Source organism: Lepeophtheirus salmonis, chromosome 1 (assembly GCF_016086655.4).
Source record: "Lepeophtheirus salmonis chromosome 1, UVic_Lsal_1.4, whole genome shotgun sequence".
NCBI lineage: Eukaryota > Metazoa > Arthropoda > Copepoda > Siphonostomatoida > Caligidae > Lepeophtheirus > Lepeophtheirus salmonis.
The window spans coordinates 41,650,615-41,662,419 of record NC_052131.2 but is presented as its reverse complement, the minus strand read 5'-3'; the positions used below and the strand labels follow the sequence as shown (position 1 = coordinate 41,662,419).

Below are 11,805 nucleotides of genomic sequence, written 5' to 3'. Positions count from 1 at the left end.
TAAATTCTTGACTCTGATTCAACATCCCATTCCATTATCTATGATACTACTACTTACTACATTAGAGTAAAGTTTTTTCGGCAAATTCATATTTTTTAGAGTGCTACGAATATGATCTGTTATCCGAAAAATAGGGCCGAAATCGAAGATAATTTTGGTTTACGTTTAGTTTGTGCTCAATTGGTTTCTTCAAAGTTGTCGAGCATTTCCTTATCATGAATTATTTTATTACGGAATTTTATAAAATTATAAGACTAAAGTCGATATGCATATAGTCCTTTCCTGTATTTCAACGGAAATATTTCATTTTTTTCTTTTTCAGACTTAAAAATATTATTAAATAGTTAAATCCCAGTAATAAATAATAATAGATAAGTATTGGAATAGGAAAATAGGAAATTACACTTTATTTTTCCAAAGGCAAATTCTAAAAAAAAAAATGGCCAATTCCCGATTTCGACTAATTATTTCGGGATTTTTGAAAAGTTTTGAGTCTCTGGACAACAAATGATCAAAATATTAATTTTTTTGAATTATGAAAATTATAAAAGAGAGTTAGAATGATTATGCTCAAAATTAAGTGTGGATTACATTTTTATTCTTCAAAGAATTACTGTCAATTTTTTTTTCGACAAAGTTATTGATACTTTGCGTGTGTTACAAATTGTATTTAAAGTAACCAAATTTGATCGTCACAATGAACAAAAGAGAAATTGATAGATTTGATATGAAGGGGGGATATCAAGGCCATTATAAGTCTTTTAAATGAAATAAACATTCTATACAGTGTCCAGCAAAATAAGTTCCCTTTTCCAAATGACAATATAACAAGTTGTATAAATCAGATCAATTTTTGTTTCATAACAATGACTCACATTAAACTTTATTTTACACAGTTTTGAAAGAAAAACAATGTACCCCATTGTCAATAAATTGAATAATTCTGTATAACTAACCCATATTTACTATAGCAATAAAATATTTTAATATAAACGTGTGTTCAATGTACACATCCCAAGTTTGGTACATCAGGCACACAGACATGTATTATTATATGGTCAAATATGTTACATAGGGCATACAAATGCAAAGTGTCATACTATGTATTTATTTGTTGATAATACTTAAAATAATGATTACAAGAGAGGACATACATAGCTCATAGGATTCATAGACCAAAATTGTTAGAGCAGATGAGGAGCAATCAAAACACGTGCATCGTGCACAACTATCAATGTTTAGGTGTAACTGAAATACCACGCGTGTTTTTGCGTAATACAAAGTGTCAGTGTTGTTCCCAACGTGTACTTAACCGGTATGATCAGTTTCTAACAGATGCATTCACAGTTATTTGCTTTCTAAGTAATTTTCCAATGACCCAATTTGGCATATTAGGAGGGGTAATTGTCTTGTACAAAAAGATGTTAAATATACTAGAAAACATATTTTACTTCAAGATCGTGGATAATAAGTTGATAACAGAATTAGACATTGTCGTTTTTGCTAAAGTCTTAAAAATATATGGTTCTCTAGAACAAATCCATTTTCAATTCTCCGAGTTAAACAAATAGCGCGATTTAGAATCCCTTTCTTTGATTGCATCTATTATAGCTCTCTAGCATCGTTATCTGTGAAGTTATCTGCGTTTAAAGAATTTTGCAAATTTCAAATTATAAAGATGAACTGAAAAATGATCGTTTTTTTGTATATTAGAAATTAAAGGAATGAATAGATCCCCATAAATCATGTCAATTAAAAACTCAAAATCTGTGTTCTAAGACCAACACATGATAGCCCCTGACAGTAGTTTCAGGAAAACTTTCAAATTTTGCCTATTGAAATAAACCACGCCTACCCTCTACTACTTCCTTAGCCGGATTGTCACGCCTTATTAAAAAGGAAGCTCTATTCTTGCATCCTGTATAGCCTGTAATTATATGTAAGTATGAGCAATTTCTAACAGATGGGCTGAAATGTCCTGGGCTTTACAAAAAACACACTTTTTTTTCCCTTCAAAATTGGCATTTTATAAATTATTATTTTTAATTTTATTTATCTATTTTTTATTTTCTTTATGGAACAGAGTCCCCATAACATCTTTCAAGCCATTGCTTAACTTGAACAGTATTTTTTTTTCTTTATGAAGCAGTATAAAATTAAAGCACGATTTTTATCCATTGTTATTGAAATAACAAAAGTCGCACTTAACAAAATAACTCACAAACTAAAAAAACAGATTGCCATCAAATTTTAATGCTGTCTTTTGAAAGTTGTTATAAAGTAAAAACGAGGTGAATTAAAAAAAATAATAGAATATTTATGTGTGAAGCTCCGGAGTTTTCAGCCAGTCGTTTTATAGAAGTCATTTTATATTATCATTTAATATATGCCACCATTGTAAGTATCAATCTAACTTCAATAAGGCTATTTCAAATTAAATCTTATACATATGTACTACATACGTATAGAAGTGTTTCTAATTAATGCAAAAATATAACATTTTTAAAATCCTAGTCAATAAAATCAAAATATTTAATTAATCTGTTGCAGAATATTTTGTATTTAAATACAATTAAAGTGATTAATTGTATTTTGACAAAAGATTAAAAAAAAAACAATTTTATTTTGTCTTTTTTTGTAATATCTCTGATATTATTAACATAAATTTAATCGAAGTTTTTGAAAATAAAAATTATTTGTTTAGTTTGATAATTAATTGATTATGTTTAATAATATCGATAAGATGAACAAAATATACTAGACATTAAGGTTGGTTGGTTTAACCAATTTTTGTTACATCATATACCTAAGAATGGGGAAGAAATTTTTTTAATCCATAAGACAAATATTTTTTTTGAGGAAATTGACTAAAAGATCCAATATATACCCAATAATACAGGAAATATATATAACTGAAATATCTCAAAAAGGGGATAAATCTAAAATCAAATCTATAATTATATGCAAATTTTTTCTGTCTGTATCTTTGTAGAGCCATAATTTTTGAGTGTGCGTTCAATGTTTTAAAAACTACCTATGTGAATACTTGATCTAAGAAATAACATTGTACGCAGACAAATAGCGTTTGGAGATAAAACTCAGCTTGTCATATTAAAGAAGAAAGTGGTAACGGTTTTTTTTGGAGTGGGAAAGAAATCTGAACAAAATGTTTTATTTCTATTGATATTGTCTTTATTATTTAATTCTTGAAGGTAGAAATTATGTATAATGTATCAATGAATAACTAGTACGTGTGACAGCTAAGCCTTTCTCTTCCAAAACATTCTTGCAATTGTGAGGATTACCAAGTTCTTTTCAGTTTTTTTAATTTTTACATAACGGTCGGACATATATTATAAATCCCTGATTACACATTGGATGCTAAAGTGTTGATGATAAAAAGGGTTTATTGACCTTACTACAAGACCAAAGTACCAAAAAATATTTTTTTAAAGAAGTCCTTTAGTATATGTGGCTGCTATTTGTAATAACTTTTTAGAGTTTTATATTCAATATTCCTTAAATTTTCATTCAATAATGATTATTTTTGATTAAATGCTGATATAGAACTGGGGCAAATCTATATTAATAAAGGAAAGTTTGTCTGCGGAGGCCTCATTTTTGTATGTTCGCTTAATATATTAGAAGTGGTTGATTACTTTTTCTAATAAATAGCAATGTTCCAATGAGCATGCGTAGCTAAAACTTAGCGCGTTCTATTAAAAAGTAAAGAAAAGGGAATTCTAAATCTATATTAATAAAGCAAAGTTTGTCTGTCGGTTTATTTAAAACCTAATAACTCGGAAGAATATCAGCTACTCCCACTAGTAAATAACAAAATTATTTCAAAGCTCAAACTCCCTCTTTTTGTAGCACGTGTGAAGATTTTATGCACCTAATGAGTTTTTAATACTTAACCTAGATTTATTTGTTCATAAAATGTTCATGAGAAACAGCTTACCATTACCAAATTTTGTTCTTTATTGTTAGATTAATAATATAATATGTGAAGTAAACATGATGCCAACAAGGGAATTTTTTGGTTTTTTTATGATCACCGAAACATTATATTTCAAGTCAAAAGACTGTGTTTTCCCAGATATAATACTTTTCTTGATATAATCTTTCTCGTAGTGTGAAGGTCCATATTTAAAAAAGTAAAATGCAAGGCATAGGACAAGGGCTCCCAATGCCTTAAAACCGGTACTGGGTAGATGCATATATTTATAGGACTTTTAAGACAAGACAGGTTGAGGTCCCTTTGATATGTTATATGGGAACTTTGTTCAGATACATTCAGTTTAGTTTAGTAATTCTACATGGCGTGTTCCTTCATTAATATATATTGAAATATATTTTCCTTCAATTATTTCCTAGTCCCTCCATGTATAAAAGATTAAATTTCCGTTTTGATCATAAAAAGTGGATACAGTAAAATCACGTTTTTCAAAATATTTATATGTTATAAATAATGAAGGTACAACAACCTTTTTATAAAAAATAAATACAATAATATACTTATATTTTTTATATGTATAAAAGTGAAAGCTCTATTTTCGACTCATCTACTTCAGATCTAACGACTGTTCTAAATTAAAAACCAACATATCATTAAATCCAAGAAAATTGGACTTATAAATCCTTTTTAACTATGCTTAGTTGTGATAGAGGTATTACAAAATAAAATAATTTTCTTCTACGTCAGATTTTGCTTTATAATTTAATATAAACTTTTATATAAATAAATTCAATTTATGTATGAAAAAAACGTATTTAATTTAAAAAAAAAGAAGAAGAGTTTTGTTAGTTATGTATCTCAGTATAAGTATGTATCTATATTACAAAATACTTTTAAAGAAGGGAAAGAACTCTTCAATTTTAATAAAGGTAACATCAAGGGGATTTTTTTTTTTTTTTTTGTAAGCCGAGGGATTTTAATAAACATTTGAGAAAGGAGTGTTAAGAAGACTTTTGTTTCAGTAAATCTTTTGTAGAAATTCCCAATTTATATTAGTTTATGGAAGAGGTTCCGAGATTTTAATATATATTTATTAAAATTAAATTCAGACTATTGATACTCGAAAATCTACAGGATCTTTTAAGCATAACTGGTTTTTTGGTGCTATAAGAAATCATATGATTCGTTGAGTATAAGAAAGTTACATTAAAACTCTTTTTCATAAAAAACTACTTTTACTTAATAAAGACAGGCTCATCTGCCTAACATTAATCTTTTTTTTTGAAAATGAACGAAAATCTAGTATTTCAAAAATATCATTTGGAAAATGTAATAAATACAATCAATGGACTCCTTATTTACTTTCTCTATCTATATAGCCAGTTTTTTTTTTTAGCCTTAATAACCAGTTCCAGCTTAGTCTATAACTTTGAAAAACAGTTTTTTTTACAAAACTTAGCTCTAGGTTGGCTCAGGCAGTGATGAGGGCGGTTTTGTTTTGTATAGGACTCCTGAAAACTTCCCCTTGAGGTGCCTAAAAATACCAAAGTCCTAGGAGAACACCCAGGCCTCACGAGAGACCAAAAGTCTTTATCTAAAAAAACTGGAGTCTTAGCACGGAGGAACTCCTGGTCTGGTTAGAAGTGTGACAGCTGGTACCCTCCTGCTGCGATCACCAGGAATTTCCATAGGTATAACAAAGCCATGGAAACACTTTCTCATTCATATATTTCCAAAACGGATCACCATTAACCCTCTCATTGGACTCCAAAAAGATTAAGTAACACTTCGGTACTTCAGATCCAACCACAGCAACCACGTGGAGATTGGCAATATAGTGTTCCCTACTTATATGGACAACGTCATCATTCAGGGGCACCCCTGTACTTATCCAGTGTCATTAGCAACCATTTCCCCAAGTTTAAAAGGGGTCTCATTCAAAAACAAGATGACAACATTACGTGGTCTCTTCTTCTGCAATTTGAGGAGGATTTTGTATGGGGTCACGCTTAGACGCGATAGAAATTGCTTCAAACTCTGACAATGAATGGAAGCAAATAAATAAATAGGTATAAAGGTTTAAGTCTGGATTCAACGAGAGATGAATGCTGGTCGGGCTGCTGTAAAATTCACAAGCAAGGCTATGACGGTCGCCTTGCCTATTCTGCCTTCAATGATGCTTTTAACTACCTCAATCAATTCTGTTAACCTTAATCTGTCCCTTTTGAAGCTTTTGGTGTGTCTCTCACGGTGATCTGGTACACAAAAGAGATCTTTGATTGTGATTTTCCATGTGGTCATACTCCAGAATTGCAGTTCTGCGTTGATTAATGTTTTTGGTTATGACCCTCTTATTGCTTGGTTGACTAAAACTTTTTTTTTGTTTAGAGTATCTTAGACAATTGTATACCATAATTTATTAGGGCTACACATCGGAATAAATACAACTAGGACAAAGGCGCACTAATAAAAAAATAATAATTGTATTTATAGAGAAAAGAGCCTGTATTTTAGCACTTGACACTTCACATACTTCAAATTAACGGATTTTTTTATTAGTCAATAATTTCATTATTATTTGTGTCCATTTTATTAATAACTAACGCACATTTGAAATCGATATTCAAGAGCTGTTCCAAAATATTAATGAATAAAAAAACATTTTAATTTTTTTGTTTAAATGTCTACCAAAATCCTGTGGCGCACAAAAAAAAATAACTATACGAAACAAATAAGTATTCCACATATCTAAAACCACAAAATACAATGTAGTTGGTATTTACTAATCAAATCAAGTTGATATTTAATGAATTTTGTCTAGTTGGTATTTAATTAATCCAATAAAGGAAACATTCAGAGTATTCGCCATATTATGAGTTTTTGTAATTATTCGTATGTAATATGAACTGATTAATATACTTACATTTTCACATCTCTAATAATGAGTAACATTATAGAAATATTGTACCTTCATGAAAGAGTACTTTTTGGGTAAATGTAAAGAACACGACGTTTTCTCTCTCTTCTCTTCAGCCATTATTATTATTATTTTTTTTTTTTAAATTAACTCTCTGACAAAAAACAATTTATGTTGTTCAGTAGTTGTATAAAGTAGTTATTTGTTCGCTCATACCTTCAATAGCAATATAAGAAAGATACATTTGAGCCGTGACTATCGATAAGTGTTTGGAAAGAAGAAGAAGAAGGTATCCTTTTGAAATCCTTCCGGATTAACAAGAATCTTATACAAAAATATAGGCAACAAGTAAGCTTTCCAACTATCCGTTAAGTTACAAGAAATAGGAAAAGATAAACAGGTAAGTGAAGGCCCACTTGTTGCTTTCTTAAAAGCCTCTCCGTAAATTCCTTATAAGAATTAAATTAATTGTTGTACTTAATTAAAGTTTGTGGAGCCTTTGAAAAGTAGTTTATTGATATAGGGTCTGAGTAAAGCCCCATACAGGGTCTTGCACTGCAATTGGAACAAATTTGTACTTCATTCCGATCCTGAGCCATTGCATTTTGATGCATTTTTGAGTTTTATTCATTAGCATAAATGGTAATAGCATATTAATTTGCAATATGCTCTCCAATCTCCTAAATCACTGCCTTAATTATCCAACAGAATGCTCGGCAGGCTTTGATGATGACTGCAGAGGAAAGCTTTATAGTCAAGCGCTTGATGTCAGTATTGAGGGACTGTTGTATGAAGTAGTGACACAGGAAAACTTCTCCAACTCTCCCTAGGCATACAAGTCCAAGGGGTTCAGGTCAGGCGAACCTTGATGGATTTCTTCAGCCCTGTCTTGAGGATAGAAGTCGCTTTCTTCAACCCGATACTTGTATTAGAGTTTTATAGTGGTGTAACTGGAGGTTTCTAGCTTTGTAACAAGTATTTCTAGGGTAACCAGTGAGTTTGGTGATGGCTTTTGCTTCGTGTCCTTTGTAGAATAATTCGGCAATCGTGTTTTTTCTAAGCTCCTCCATCTCGACAACTGACTCAAAATGAAAACAAAATAAATTTAATGCTATCAGTCGCGTATAGGAACAGGAAAAACTTGGCCATGATTTACTCATACGGGGGTTGTTCCAATTGGATTACAAGAATGCATAAAAATTATAATAATATATACAATAGTAGCCTAAATAACAATGGGTGTAAAAACGTTTTACAAACAAGCTAAAGCATAGCTAACATTTCTTTGATTTCGACTAGCCTGTAGTCAAATACTATATACCAACCCAATGTTTTCTAGGATAATTATTTAGATAAAATGCTAGATGCTGTTCGTTTCACATATAGACAAATACTATGTACTTAGAAAAATTGAGGGCGCTGTTGTCGCAATTATTTAGCATATTAAGTAAAAAAAAAAAACAGCTGCCGGCCATATAAAAAAGTTGGGTTTTAAAAATATATAGTATTAAAAGTTAAGACTAAATTAAATTTCATAAGTTTTGTAGTTAATTTTGTATGTATATTCTATTGTATTTTACCTAATAATATCAACTTTTTAGTGTTGTGACATATAATATACCCAGCATTAATTCATGCAAAGAACTTGAGCCTTTTCGCAACTCTCATATTTTATCTTAAATTTTAATTGCAATTTGAGTAAAAAAAAACAGCTACGGATATTTTATTCGCCCCGGAAAAGAATTAAAAATGGAATCTTTACTCGTAGTGCGGCACAATTGCGTAACAATTTCCTTCCAATAGCTAAGTTCGACCACGTCAATATTTATAAGGTAAGAACTCTAATCAAAGCTAGCTTAAAATATATGATTCAAAATGAGAACTATTTAAAAAAATACTCTGAGTTTAAAGGGCAAATGACTGCAATTGTGAGTTCTCACGATCCGTAGGGGAGTAGCTACAGATTCTATTATAACTCTGGGAAGAATGTTGTAAAAAACAGAAAAAGTTAGAGAGGGGTGAAATTAAGAAAAAAATAAGAGAAATTACTGAATTTTATTTCTTGGTTTACACGGGATTCATATATTTTCAGATTTTAAACAAAACAGATAGAGACACAAACAATTTGAAATATGTAAATGGATTAATAAATAGATATGTACATTATCCCCAATTTAATATTGATAATTATATACAAAATATAATAAGTACTATAAATATTTTAAAACACTCGTGCACAGCTTTGAAATTTTAAAAACTCCTCTAGTATCTTTCTTTTCTCTTGTCCTTAGAGCGTACAAAGTTTGATGTGTTTTTCTAAGGGCAGCATTAATTTTTTGACTGTCTGTCCTGCTAAACAAAGTTAAAAAGTAATCACTCTGGAGCTTGAATCTAAAAGAGTTATCTAAAACCAAAACAAAGTCTCTATATATTATATTTAAAATAGAACATTCCCATAAGAAATGATAAGTAGTCTCAATTAGACAGCAAAGAGGGCATTCTCTACGTTTGTCTTTGTAAAATTTACTTCCAACTTCAAGGGTACCGGATAATTAAAACATTTTTCTACTGAAGTCAGAAGAAGTTTACTACTAAAGGCATCCATAACTTCAAGATAAATTCAAGAATGTTCATTTTCAAAAAAGTTATTTCAGTTTTGTAAACAGAAAAATTAGACTTTTTTTATCTTCATCTAAAAGAAAAATAATAGTAAAAAAAAAAAAAAAAAATTCTAGAAAAAAGGTGCTTACTCACTAATTAAGAATCATAATTTCTCCCTTTTTATTGGTATTCTTGCACTTCACTTCATAATTTGTTTTGGAAAATTAAAAAGTTACTACATAAGGATAATTATAGTTATAAAAAAGGAAAAATAAATGCGTGTTAAATTATGCGTAGGCATAACAGTGAACCACCTTTATTTTATATATGCCTTTTATATATTAAAAAAAACTGTTATTGTAGAATCATAGAAATTCTCCATCTAAAAAAGCCCTACAAGTTTAAAAAATTGACTTCTTTAAAAAAAAAAAAAAACACTTTCAAAAGAAAATAAGTATTATTATATAAAGAAAGGTCCTTAACTTTCCGTTTTGACTTTTGTTACCTATGAAACTAGGTAGCAAGCTTTGTTTTGTTCGTATTTAGTGTTATTTTCTGTGGGAGTATTTATTGGAGTAGTTTACATTAGATGAGATTAGAAAGATAAGATTTCGAAGTAAAAACACTTTTTAAACAGTTTTCTGATTGTTTGAGTCAGTATTGCTTGAGCACGTGTCAAATATGCACGCCAACAACTATTCAAAGCCCCCCCCTCCTCTTAAAAAAAGATGAAAAATAGAAACCTTCCTACACAAAACTAGAAAGAAGATCTCTCAGAAACTGTCCTAAAACCTTTTAGAAAATCAAAGAACTGACTTCTACTTTATCATTTATATCAATATTATTTACAAAATGTTACTTTCAAAAATGGCACTCTGTGTCTTTGATATCAATCCTTTAAGTAATTATATAGCAAGGCAATACAATGTTCAATCATTATTTGAAATTGGATCTAGGGTTCCTAAGTATCAGTAGAAATTGTAAAAGCCACCACAAATATGGTGCGACAACAAAAAGTATATTATCACTAATTATGTTCTTACATGTTCCATTTCATAATTTGCTACATCACGCTAGCTAATAAATGTGGTTATTTCATAAGAGTCAAAAGTCTTCTAATTACTTTGATGTATTAGATTATATGGGTCTTGATAATTAACACATCGTGTGGACTGTTTTTTTTATAAAGTTATTAAGTCAACAATATGATATTGTACATAATGGAAAAACTAAGGAACTACAGATCATTGTCAAAGAAATTGGATTGAGTATGCTTTCATTTGGAAGCTCCTATATTATTACAAAAATAAGAACACATGTATCAAGAAAACCGAAAGTAACATATGTATTTAAAAGTTTTAAATTATGAGATGCTAATAAAACTTTCAAACTTTCCACTGGATTAGGAATGGCTTATAGGTACATGAAACAAATTAAATACAAAAAGTCATCATAAAATGATTATCAGTTGACTCATAATACTCAATTGGAGACCGATTTTACTCCGGTTTGTGTCTTCAGTGATCTTTTCTGTACCAATTTTGACCTTTTATATTATTACAATTGATAACTTGTCAGCCAATTCTTCCCAAATAGGAAACTATTATTTAATAAATCTAAGCTATTCACACTAAAACATTGACTGAGAAATTTTAGCTGATTGAGTCAAAGTATGACTTTGAAGCTGTAGCTGATGGAAAGCAACATTTTAGAAGATTTGACGTGAAGCAAGACGATGAATTCATTGACATGATGGACAAAAACCCTGGGCAGTCCATGAGAGCCCTGGCAAGGGAGATGAACATCAATGGCCATCAAAAACTGTATGAACGAAGACATTAAGTACAAGTCAAACAAGATACAAGAATGTCAGAAAAAAAGATTGCTGACAAATTCTTTATCTTCACTTCCCCTGACGTTGGGTCTTCTAACATTTATGTAAAAACAATCCAGCAACTTTCAACATGTCTGCAATAATTTTGCTCAAATGTCTGGCACATATCATCCCCAGCACTGCATGCCGTTTACACTCATAGGGGTAAGGTAAATGCATCCATACTACTGGGCTGTGGCAACAGACTGGCAAACCTCTACACCAATCAGCTGATATAGTTTATATAGATAATGTGTCTTTGGAATTTGAGCTGCCAAATATCCTCCACAACCTTTATTGATTTCTTTATCAAACCAAAAAACCTATATCATGTTAGTCTTTTGACCAATATCCTAACCACAAATGTCAAAAATGTAGTGTAGCTTTACTCATTTATTAGTTAATATAAAAAAACCGGAAGAGATATGAAAATAATTAAATAATGTGTACACATTT

The 11,805-nt window shown here is 30.0% G+C and overlaps 1 protein-coding gene across 2 annotated transcripts in view; it reads left to right on the top strand.

Moving 5' to 3' along the window:
• LOC121129082 (carbohydrate sulfotransferase 4) overlaps positions 1 to 11,805 on the top strand; it is a 151,531-nt gene that overhangs the window by 51,754 nt on the left and 87,972 nt on the right. The gene's annotated exons all lie outside the window — the stretch shown is intronic.